The sequence below is a fragment of the Chelonia mydas genome, chromosome 17, assembly GCF_015237465.2.
Source record: "Chelonia mydas isolate rCheMyd1 chromosome 17, rCheMyd1.pri.v2, whole genome shotgun sequence".
NCBI classification, from domain to species: Eukaryota; Metazoa; Chordata; order Testudines; family Cheloniidae; genus Chelonia; species Chelonia mydas.
In genome coordinates, this window is record NC_051257.2 from 15,742,664 (window position 1) to 15,754,697 (window position 12,034).

At 42.6% G+C, this 12,034-nt stretch overlaps 1 protein-coding gene across 1 annotated transcript in view; it reads left to right on the forward strand.

Moving 5' to 3' along the window:
- The window catches only part of CASTOR2 (cytosolic arginine sensor for mTORC1 subunit 2), a 208,568-nt gene that overhangs the window by 11,426 nt on the left and 185,108 nt on the right, over positions 1 to 12,034 (forward strand). The window lies entirely within an intron of this gene.

The following is a 12,034-nucleotide window of genomic DNA, read 5'->3' on the forward strand; positions in this document are numbered from 1 at the left end:
AGCTAAACATGGCTGCAAAGCCTCATTTAAGATGCAGACTAATATAATACACTATAACTACAGGGAGATGTCAGGTGGGACTGAACAATTGCAGGCTGTCATTGTCAGTGAACTCCACAATCAATCTGTACTGAGGTGTCAAGCAAGATAGGAAAAAGCTGCTTATATAAGTGTAGATTTGTGTTTTTTTTTTTTTTAATAAATGTGATTCCAAATGCATTGTTGGTGTTTTTCTCATTGTTGCAAAGTTTGGGCACCTCTGCTAGAGATTTAATTGTGTCTCCAAAACAGTGCCAGCTAAGTTGTCATAAAATGTAGCTTTAAAGTCTTCCTTATAAAGTATTGAAATAGGTGGGTTGATTTAAAAAAAAAAAAAATTGATTTACTTGCTCACAGTGGAATTTCTGAACCTAGAGGTTCTTGCTGGTTCTGGCAGGCTGGGGATTCACAGGTATTAGTACTAAAAATAGGAATGTTTACAAGTTGGGAGGTGGGTAAGCCAGTTAAAACTCAGGTGTGGTTGTCTGTCTCCGAATGTAACAAGTCATAAAGAATGTACTGGCTTTATAAAACTGTATCTGGGACAACGTCACTGTCTTTTCTGCCCCAGGGTTTTTCAAAATAGCACCATGTTGCAAAGGATCTTGGCAATGTTATACGCTGGTCACAGCAACACCTGAATATTCCTTCCAGTTGTAGGTGGAGGAAGGACAGGTCAGGGTATCAACTTAGAACTCGGGAGATCCAGCTTCAGTTTCCTACTCTGCCACAGACCTCTGTGTGACCTTGGGCAACTCCCCTAGTGCCAGGTTTTTTAAAGGTATTTAGGCATCTAAAATTGATTGAAGTCAATGGAAGTTAGGCACAAAGGCACCTGGGAAAATCCCACTAAGTGGCTATCTGAACTTTCAGATGACTAACCACCTTTAGAAGTCTGGTCTTTAGTCTCTCTGGGCCTTAGTCCACCATCTGTAAAATGGGGCTGATAGCCCAGGGGTACTGTGAGGATGAATATATTAAAGATTGTGGTGTGCTCAGATTCTATGGGGAGGGGGCCATATGAATATTTAAGGTAGAGATATACTCCTATCCCCTGGTCTCGTTCACAGGCCAGACCATGTCTTAAACAGCGTTTCTGGATCGCTCATGTGTGCTCCCCTAGGCATGGTATGAAGTTATGCACACTTATTTAGTTCTCTACTAAAGCTGTACATGGTTGTACTGTGGGTGAGAGTTAGAGGCAATGCCTTTAAAAATACGTATTTAGCTGTCTATGGACCAAAGAAAGATACATTGAGACATCAATTTATTTTGTACTGGTATTTTTAGGAGGGCCTAAATTTGGGGGCAAAAGTTAGCAGTATCAGCAGAGGCTGAAAATGCTTCCCTGTGAATAAAATGAACACATTCTTCTGGGTTTCTGCAGTGCAGTGTGGAGTTGGGATTAACTACATTGTGTGTAGGAAGATGCTAGTTAGCAATGGGATAGAACAATGAGAATCCTGATGACCATCTACCTGCAAAGACAGCGCATGATTCCCACAACAAAGGATGTATCAGAGAGGCGTAGTAATTCACAAAGTGTTGTTGAGTTTCGTTGAATCTATACTTACACCTTTTTGTATGATGTAGGAAATATTTTTTTCTTTTCGCTTTGTGTCTGACTGACATGCAGATGTCATAATATTCTGATGGCTTGATGACTGCCATGAACAAATCTCTCTGTAAGTACTGAGCAGAGTCGTATCAATTGACTGCCGAGGAGCTTAGAGAGAATGTGGGTTGACCTGGCACCTGACTTGATTGTTTTTCTGGAAAACACAGAGTGACGAGGTACAAGCTTAGACAAGTCAATCAGCATAAATGTCTCAGAACCACTTGGGAGTCTCACTCAGGTCTTTGACAGTGAATCCCGTAGTGGAATCGTGATGCCTTGGGATCTAGTGCTATTGTACCAGCTCCAGGTCTGGAGTCAGACCTCTTCAATACAAAATGCTATTCAAAAAAGTAGAAGTAAACTTCAATGTAACTTTGAGCTGTGTGTGGTTCTGTGTTATCACGCAGGCATGTTGAGATGTTCTTGATATCACTGGATGATATCCTCGCAGTTTGTTTCACTTGGTATTACTTTCCATCCAGTATCATTAAGTATGGCAGTTAATCTCCATTAACAAATGGAAAAATATTTTCCAGCTGAGATTACACAACTTCTCCATTGACGTTGGAGATGGAAGCTCAAAGAAAGGCTGGAGTTATAAGAATGGGGAGGGGAAGCTGCCTTCTTCCTAGTTTCTTGGGCCTTTGAGTTTCCTTATGATAATTTTGCATGACCCTAGTTCCTAAGCTTGTAAAAACTAGCCTATGCTGCAGAGCATTTTCAAGGCTGCTATCTTAAACTAGAGCCCAGCTCAGGCCCTAGCTTCTCATGCATTGGACTAGTATAAAGGAGCTTTGGGTCAGAGCTCTGGTGCAGAGAATCTGTTTCTGGTCTGTTTCGGTACCTGTGAAATGAGGGTAAGTGTTATCTCCATCTCACTCGTATTGTGCAGATTGATTATTTACCACTTGGAAAGGTTCTATACTTGTGTTTGTCTTCCTGCAGTTGACTACAACATTAGCCAAACTAACTAGTTAACCCTTCCTTGGAAGTTTTATTTATGTATTTGATGAAATTTGGCAGCAAATATTACGTCTGCACTACATCCTATTCTATTTTAGATTGGCTCTGTGGCGGTACGCCCATCAGTGATAATTATCCTAGATACCGTTAACTTGGTTTGGATAGAGACTGGGAGTGGCTGGGTCATTACACCTATTGAATCTATTTCCCGAAGTTGAGTATCCTCACACCTTCTTGTCAACTGTCTAAATGGGCCGTCTTGATTATCACTACAAAAGTTTTCTCCAGCTCACAATAGCTCATCTTAATTAATTAGCCTCTTACAGTTTGTATGGCAACTTCCACCTTCTCTGCGTGTGTGTGTGTGTATGTATATATATATATATGAATATATACATACATACACACACACACACACACACATCTTCGTACTATGTATTCCATTCTATGCATCTGATGAAGTGGGCTGTAGCCTATGAAAGCTTATGCCCTAATAAATTTGTTCGTCTCTAAGGTGCCACAAGTACTCCTGTTCTTTTTGCGGATACAGACTAACACGGCTGCTACTCTGAAACCTAAAATTATCCTTTGGTTAATGCAGACTTCTTGAAACCCTACTGTGATGAAACCACACTTCACAGAGAATGCTCTCCTTAGTTTTCCTATTGAAAACAAGCTACTCCATGTTCACATGTTTCTGGGTGGTTATTGTACTCCTTATATAAGCATTCAGTCTCCTTATAGTGAATCACAAGCTAAATAGGCGTTGTCAATGTAACACTGTTGCAAAAAAAAGCAAATCACATTCGGGGATGTATCAGCAGGAGTGTTGTAAACAAGAGATGAGATAATTCTTCCACTCTACTCCGCACTGATTAAGCCTCAAGTGGACTATTGTGTTTAGTTCTGGGCACCAGATTTCAGCAAAGATGTGGACAAATTTGGAGAAAGTCCAGAGAAGAGCAACAAAAATGATTAAAGGTCTAGAAAACGTGAGCTATGAGGGAAGATTGAAAAAACTGGGTTTGTTTAGTCTGGAGAAGAGAAGACTGAGAGGGGACATAACAGTTTTCAGGTACATAAAAGGTTGTTACAAGGAGGAAGGTGAATTTTTTTTTCTCCATAACCTCTGAGGATAGGACAAGAAGCATTGGGCTTAAATTGCAGCAAGGGCAGTTTAGGCTGGACATTAAGAAAAACTTCCTAACTGTCAGGGTGGTTAAGCACTACAACAAATTACCTCCGGAAGTTGTGGAACCTCCGTCATTGGGGGTTTTTATGAACAGGTTAGACAAACACCTGTCAGGGATGGTCTAGTTATTACTTAATCCTTCCTTGAGTGCAGGGGACTGCACTAGAAATCGGTGTTTTCCCACACAGCCGGTCCGTGAGATCACCCTGACAGTTTAGGAAGGCAGCAAGCCTGGTATCGAAAAGGTTGAGATACACTGGTCTTGATGATCTGTTGAGGTCTCTTCCAGTTCTGAACTTCTGTGATTCTGTGGCAGGGAAAGCCTTGTGCCAAACAAAGGATAAGAGTCTTTAAGGAAAGGATTTGAATATAGTTGTCACCCTACAAATCAGTAGTTCTGAAGCTGTCACTGCTCAATAAAACTCTACTTGTGTCCCCTTTGTGCAATTCTTGGAAAGGGGCCTGGAATGAATGACGCACGAGTCTTCCAGCCCTACGATTTAGGAATTCATGTTGGTTCATTAAAGGCCTGAGTCTGTGCCCATTGGAAAGACTCCTGTTAATTTTGGTGGAGGTCAGATCCATCCATTAGACAATAATTTAAATATGAAAAGGTCCCCAAATTATATGATCAGTGGTGGATCACTTATTACTAGATTTTAATGGTCCCATGAAGCAAAGTGGATATTTGAATGGGCTTCAAATTGTGATTGTGATCAGTGGCCTTTAGAAAAAGGCTATTAAATAAGGCCATGGTTCGGAAAAATAGTGCAAAAGGCAAGGCATAATAAATGCAGAACACTGTGCGTGGTGTGTGTGTACATATTTGAGCATATGCTTTAACTTTGATTTTTCCTCATTGTTTATAGTATTTGAGGTGTTAAACCACAGTGTCCTTGGCTGTTAATCCACATTTGACAATGTTCCATGGCACAACATCACTATTCATCTCCTTTCCAGTTAAATCATTCCCAGTGATTAAAACAGCACCGTAATGTTCTTTTTTTAAACTCTACTAAAATGCTAAGTGGGTTTCTAGATGTTCACAGTTATTAGCTGATCTAGGCTACAGCCTTTTTCACCTGTGTGGCTGATTAGATTCTACTGCGTGTGATGATGGAGGCTGTGCTTTGCTAGAACTGTATGAGGGATGCTTTCTTGACACCTACCTACATACCTGGCTCATCAGTGTTACTAGTATAATGATTTGAGTATTGCATTTCTTCACTACTTTCTTTTTTAAAATATCCAATAGAGACAAATAGGTTTTCTTTCTCTTTTAAGATTGCAATATTTGGCAAATTCACCAAGAGGGCTACAAATGTTCCTGGACTCAAAATACACTGGATCAGTACTTTTTTTTTTTTTTTTTCTCATTGTGTTTAAACACACTCTTGATTATATATTCTGTGCAGGACCAACATAGGGAAAAGGACAATGAAAGGATTTCATGGTGCTACTTAAATGACCCTTGTACAAAATAAAGTTTTTAAAATGCGCTTTAAGCACTTGTCAAATCTTTAGTGGGAAGAAAACCTGGTATTGATAACATTTTAATGTTCATTTTATGTCAAACTAACTGAGGCATAAGGCAAAATTTTCAAAAACAACCAGGTCCCATTTCAAAAAGACACTTGGACACTTGACCCTAAGACTCCTTGAAAGCCAGTGGGACTTAGGCTCCCATCTGCCTGTCACTTTTGAAGAATGGACTTAGACTCCTAAATCACTTAGGTGTGTTTGCCTGCTGGCTAAAGAATACCTCTCAACCTGCAACATGCAATGCAATGAATGATGAAGACCCAGAATGAGGGACACTCACACAGTCATCGGTGAAGGAAACTGCAAAGATGATATTTATGCAGCCTCTGGTAGGAATAACTTAAAGTGGCTGGAAAGCTTTATTTCAGTCTTTTAAAGAATAATGCTTTTAAACCTATGTGTGTGTACAGAAACTCTGCCATGAGACCCTGATTGAGGTCTCTGGTTACTACTGCTGTATACAATAATAAACATGTGCACTTCTCTGCCTGCCCCACCTCTTTGAGGATCTCATGGTACATTACAAATATGTGTTTCACTGCGCCTCTGAGAGGTAAGGAAGTACTGATGTCCTTTTACATATGAGGAAACTGAGGCGGGTCATTGAGAGCTTGGGCAAGTCAGAACAACTCTGTGGTAGAGACAGGAATAGAACAGAGTTGTCCTGTCTTCAACTCCTATACTTTCTCCAACAGAATGTTCTCTTTTGTTCTGTGTGTGTGTGTGTGTGTGTGTGTGTGTGTGTGTGTGAGAGAGAGAGAGAGGCGGGGGGAGGGGGGGCAGCCTCTCTGCTTTCTGTTGTACCAACCATCTGAGGTTCTAACGCCAGCCTTTTTTTGTCCCCTTTCACATTCCCAGCTCTTCCAGTTTCATTAGTGGTGAAGTACTTCTTCTTTGCTTGTGCCTTGAGAGATACTCAGGTAGAGTTGAAAGATGTTGCTAGAAACCCAAATGGACAACAGAAACCTTCCCAAGAGTCATAAAAAACAGAGCTACAAATACGCCCATGCAGTATGTGTCATTCCAAAGCCAGAATGCTCTTGAAATGAAAATTGACTCAGCTAGAAATGAGATGTGGTGACCAATGACAAACAAAAACATGTGTTTGTAGGGGTGCTAATGGCTGCGCTTCAGGACAGAGAATGTTTCATTTACCAATACCAGATGGCAGCTGCCATCACATGGACTGAATATGAAGAACACATTTTCAGGCTGCCTTATATAAAATGCTATTAAGACTGTAACGCTCAGAACAATAACAGAATACTGAGCTGCCAGCAGGGAGTCTCCAAGTGGACAAGTGTAATCATGCACTGCTCAGCTTTCAAAGGAAATTGCAGTTAGTGCATTTGACTTGCTCATAATAGTGATGCATTGTTTAGCCTAATAACGAAGCAGCTCTCCAGGACCTGGCTGCTCACACTGTCATCTCACACTGCTAATCATTTTGTTCTCGTCATCCCAGAGATGAACTAATCACCTGCCACATCACCTTGTCAAACTGGCAGGTTGAGTGCACTGTAATTTTTTTTTTAAAACTAAAGAAACAATGTTTCCACCCTTTTTTGATCAACTGGTTCATTTATACACCTTTGTCCTATTGTGTGTGGCTTTGCATTAATGTGCAAAAATGTGTTTTTCATAGAAAGGTTAATTAAAGGACTCTTGTCAAATTTATTTTTTTCACGATGCACAAAATCTTTCTTAAATCACAGTTGCTTCTAATAGCCAGGTGGGATTGCAACAGGCGTCTGTTTTCTTATGACTGTTTGTTTTCCCTCCATAACACATGCTTTTTTTAATTAACATTTCTGTGATGCTCGGTGTTGGATCTGGGCTCCTCTCAAACATTCGTGAATTTAACCTCACAGCACCCCTCTGACGCAGAGAAGAATTACTGTCGCTGTTATGTGCATGGGGAGCTTGGAAGCACAGGGAAAGTAAATGACTTGTCCACAGAGAATCTGTGGCAGAATGAGGAACAGAACGAGGATATTCTGAGTTCCAGTCCAGTACCTGATCTCCAAGGCCATCCTTCCATGTTGTATGTACAGTGGCTCTTTATTGAAGGGCTGTTTGTGAGAGAGGGTGGCCAGCATTGAAAGAGAACTCAAACATTTGTTGTGAGGGAAAGGCTCCAGCACCATATGAACGGGTTTTGTGCACACACAAAAAAGTGGGTGTGGGAGGAAAGTTGAACTTGTGATGCCTTGGAGCCACTGACCTTGATTCTTATTAATGTTTGATCTTTCGTTAGCTGGTATGGATTTAAGCCAGGTGTACCCTATAGACATCTGCTGGCATTGCTGTGTTGGTAAGAGCTGTGGAAAGGTGTGATCCCTGACAGCTATCGCTGTGCTAATGGAAGTCTGCAGTGTAGATGCAGCTATACTGGCAAAGTTATTCTTTCATGTGTTTTGTTCCTAGGAAGTAGTTTAGCTATCCTGGTACGAAGCACAGCATTGTTGGCATAGCTCCATCATCACAAGGGGCGTTTTGCCAGTAGGGTACTGGTATTCCTGTAGGGTTGACGTGCTCCTCGTGAAGACATGGCCTTTAATTCTCACCCCACACCCTCCTCCTTTATGATCTTTCTGCATGGGAAGGAATGTTGTCTTCTGGCTAGAAGGGTGGTTCTCAATCAGTTACAACAGGGAATTAAAATAGGAATTCTGTTCTAAGGGTTCATTGCTTGACTTGCCATCCTAGCCTGATATGGCCAGGGACATGTGTAGTGAACATCTGACTATCATTGAGACATCTTTTATTGCATAAGAAGGTACAGTGTTTGTTGACCATAGTATTTCCAAATAACAGAAGAAAATTTTATGGTCATGTCACACACGGACTGTGTTGTGTCCAGAGCTTAAAGTCGTCTGCTGTTGCCAGCTAATGGCGTTACTCCTTTAGCTCTAATGGTAGAGGCCTGTGCTTCTGGTGCTAAAGACCTGAGGCCCAGTCTCTGCTGAGAAACCATGGAGGTCAGGTTCATTACAAAGTAGTATCTGAACTACTGTGTACTGCAGATGGGCAAGCTTCCAGCAGTGGGGCGCATGCAGCATCCTGAATAAGTATGCTGTGCCCCAACTTTCATAAAAGGTGAAGAAATACCTGGAACTTTCATCATCCTGTAAAATAGTCAATAGGTTTGTGATTTTTTTCGTTGGAAAGTTCCATATCATCTCTCAAAGAGAGAGTTTTATTCTTTTAATATTTGTTTTACTTTTGAAACACATAAACGCACAGTTTTCTACAGAGGTAGAGGATGTCAAGACACCAGATGATGATAGGACCCAGACCCCAAGGGTTAAATTAGTTAATTATCATTTCTTGGCACTGATCAGAAATAAGGTTCCAAGTAAAAATAGTAATCAACACTCTCTGAATGGGTGAGTTACAGGCTAGAGTGTGATCACACCAAGGAGTTCTAATTGTGTAACTGCTCATATTGAAACGTTACCAATTTATGTTAGCCTATGGCCACAGCTTCAAGCTTATGCTAACTTCCAGAGAAGACACCTGTCTTATTTACCCTCTCTGCGGAAACAGGAGTGGCAATGTCAGAATAAACCCAGCCATCAGGTCCCTAAATACCTGATGCTGAGTGCACTGAAGACCGTGGGAATCTTTCCCTTGACTTCTGTGGGATGTAGATCAGGCTCTAAGTGTCAGTTTAGGTGGAACACTTTATTCACCCAAACTGGGCATTGGTAGACTAGAGTTTTCTGGAAGAAAATGTTTTTGCTGAGAGCCACAACATTAAGGTCCTTGGAACTGGTTTACATTGTGCTAGTTAGCACTGCTCCCAGCAAGTCATTCAGCTGGCTCCAGAATTATTTCAAAACTTCATACACCGAGGGGTGGAGTAGGAAGATACTGGTAATCTGCAAAATGGGACAGAAGTTACTTGTCTCCTCGATGCTCTTCTGGCTCTGTTTGTAACTCTCTTTGTGGCTGCAGGATTGGATGTTCGTTCTCAGGCTATTTATACACTTAAAAGGCTAGAGTGGCATAGCTGCACCGCTGCAGCGCTTCAGTGTAGACGCTCGCTGCAGCGATGGGAAGGGATCTCCCATCCCTATAGTTAATCCGCTCCCCCAAAGGCACAGGCTGTCTACCTCGGGGGTTAGGTTGGCTTAACCATATCGCTCAGGTGTGTGGATTTTTCACACCCCGGAGTGACATAGCTGGATTGATCAAACTTTTCAGTATAGAGAAGCCCTTAGGGTGTATTAATGAAAAAACATCCATAGTGGAATTATGCCATGTTTTCAGAGCACAGCTACCCACCGGTCTCTGAGACAGAGTGGTCTAAATACACAGGTAGACTTCTTGGACTTGTATAGGCCAGATAAAAGTGCTAACAGTACCGGAGCATAGGAGTGCCTTTGATTGACTGTCCCAGTTAGCAATCTTTGGTCTCTGTTTAAGACTCTACTTCTCAGCACCCAGGTTAGTTATCCCTAAAGACATTTTGTTTTTAGTCATCACCCCCAGGTAGGGGGGCAGCATCTGTTGCCCAGCACCGGGAAGAGTCCACGGGCTTCAGAACATCTCCAAAGGTGGAAGACAAAAGCAGTCATGCAACGGCCTGCTGCCACGGGAGGTAGGGATGGGGAGGGTACTCTGAGGGTGTGACGAAGTGGGACTGTTCTTAATGTTTCCTCTGAATAGTGTGGGGGTGACTCAGTTCCCCTATGAAGTTCTTAAGTATCTAGGGGGTGGGGTAAGGGTGTATGATCATTGCAGAGCCCTAGAGGGCAGGTGTGTGCAGGAGTCTGGACACAGAGAATGGCCAACACCCTGTTTCCTGGCAACTGATGGCCTGAGCTCTTCCGCCCTGCAAGGTGAGAGCTAAAGGGTTGGAGAACAAAGGAATCAGGTGACCTCCTGGCCCGGGAAAGGAACAAAGCCCAGAGGAGGAGGGGCTGGAGGGACTTTCAGTTTGGGGTTGGCTGGGACATGGAGTGAAGGGCAGACGTGGTTGTCTGGCTCACTGCCCCCCAAAATGGACTCAGCTGAGGGGTCCTGTTCTCTGCACCTGCAAGCTCTGTTTTAGACCATGTTCCTGTCATCTAATAAACCTCTGTTTTACTGGCTGGCTGAGAGTCAAGTCTGACTGCGAAGTTGGGGTGCAGGACCCTCTGGCTTCCCCAGGAGCCCTGTCTGAGCGGACTCGCTGGGGGAAGCGCACGGAGGGGCAGAGGATGCTGAATGCTCCGAGGTCAGACCCAGGAAGGTGGAAGCTGTGTGAGCTGTGTGTCCTGAAGACAGGCTGCTCACAGAAAGGCGACTGCCCCAGAGTCCTGACTGGCTTCATGGGGAGCAGTTCCAGAGCATCGCCATTGGACTCCGTGACAGAGGGGAGGATGGGTGCCAACTGCAGCGTTACTAACAGGCTTCAGGCGACGCAGTGTATGCATTGGCCAGGGGTACGGTGAAAGTGGGGGGGGAGATATCTCTTAGTTTCCAATCCACTGTTGGGTTTAGTTGAGGAAGTTTATTAGTCCATGACCAGTTGCGATCATGGTACTGTTGATTATCGTAAATTGTGTTTGTGTTTGATCAGGAAAGATCGTGCAGGTAAAAACAGCATGCTGTGATTATTTTCTTTTTCTACTCCTTATTTTATCATTTAGGAGGCACAGTCAATTCTTCTATCAAGGTCAAATTACCTGGTGTTGGTAGCATTACAGCTGGCACTGAAACAAGCTGATTGGCGTGATTTGAATAGGGGTAATTCAAGGAAGAGGATTAAAGGAGCCTGGCTTGGTATCGGATGGTTTTGCCTGACAATGATGAGAGTAGGCCTGTCCTACAATAGGAAGAATCTTGGTCCCATTGAAATCCAATGGAAGTTTTGCCATTGACTCAATTGGGGAAAAATGGGGTTGGCCTACTCTGTTGATTGTTCCATACATTATTTCTCCTACACGTAGCACACCTAGTCAAGTTATTTACGGCTTCCTCTTCAGGTAGGCCTAGTGGTTTGTGTGGGTGCTGCTCGTTGGTTAGCTATTTCCAAAAGTACGAAAACGGAGATTAAAGATACACCATAGATTTGTGCACGGTATTGAAGCACTGTAGCAATTATAATTTGTTCACTGCAGCATTATTAAATGAAACTGAGATTTTGTTTTTTCAGAGATCCACTGAAATGTGTTTTGGCTCCACTTTGCTCATCTTGGCAGTGATGAGCTCTGGAACCTTGATGCTCTGTTAAATTTCTGATGAAAGAAAGCTTGTTTATGCCTTAGGGCCATATTTTAAAACGTATTTAGGCGGCTAGTGGGATTTCAAAAGCATCTAAGTACTTAAAACCCATTGAAATTAATGGCTGTTGGGCACCTAGGTGCTTTTGAAAATTCCACTAGGCACCTAAATACCTTCTAAAAATCTGGCCTTTATAACATGTCCACTATACTACTGAAAATTAGTTTTAGCCCAGGAGAAGAATGATGCCTTCCTTCTTCAATGCGTACATCATTGCTAATAAATTTACAGGGGAAAATCAGTACTGAGCGTATCTTCTAGATCTGCTAGCTTCCTAGGCCTGTGCTCAGTGAGTTCAGCTCAGGTAACAGCTCTGCTAGGTGGGCTTCAGTATTTTTACATGTAGATTCATATAGCAATGTGGTCTCTCCCCCTCTGAGAGGTTTTAAATCTGTGGAGCCCTATGG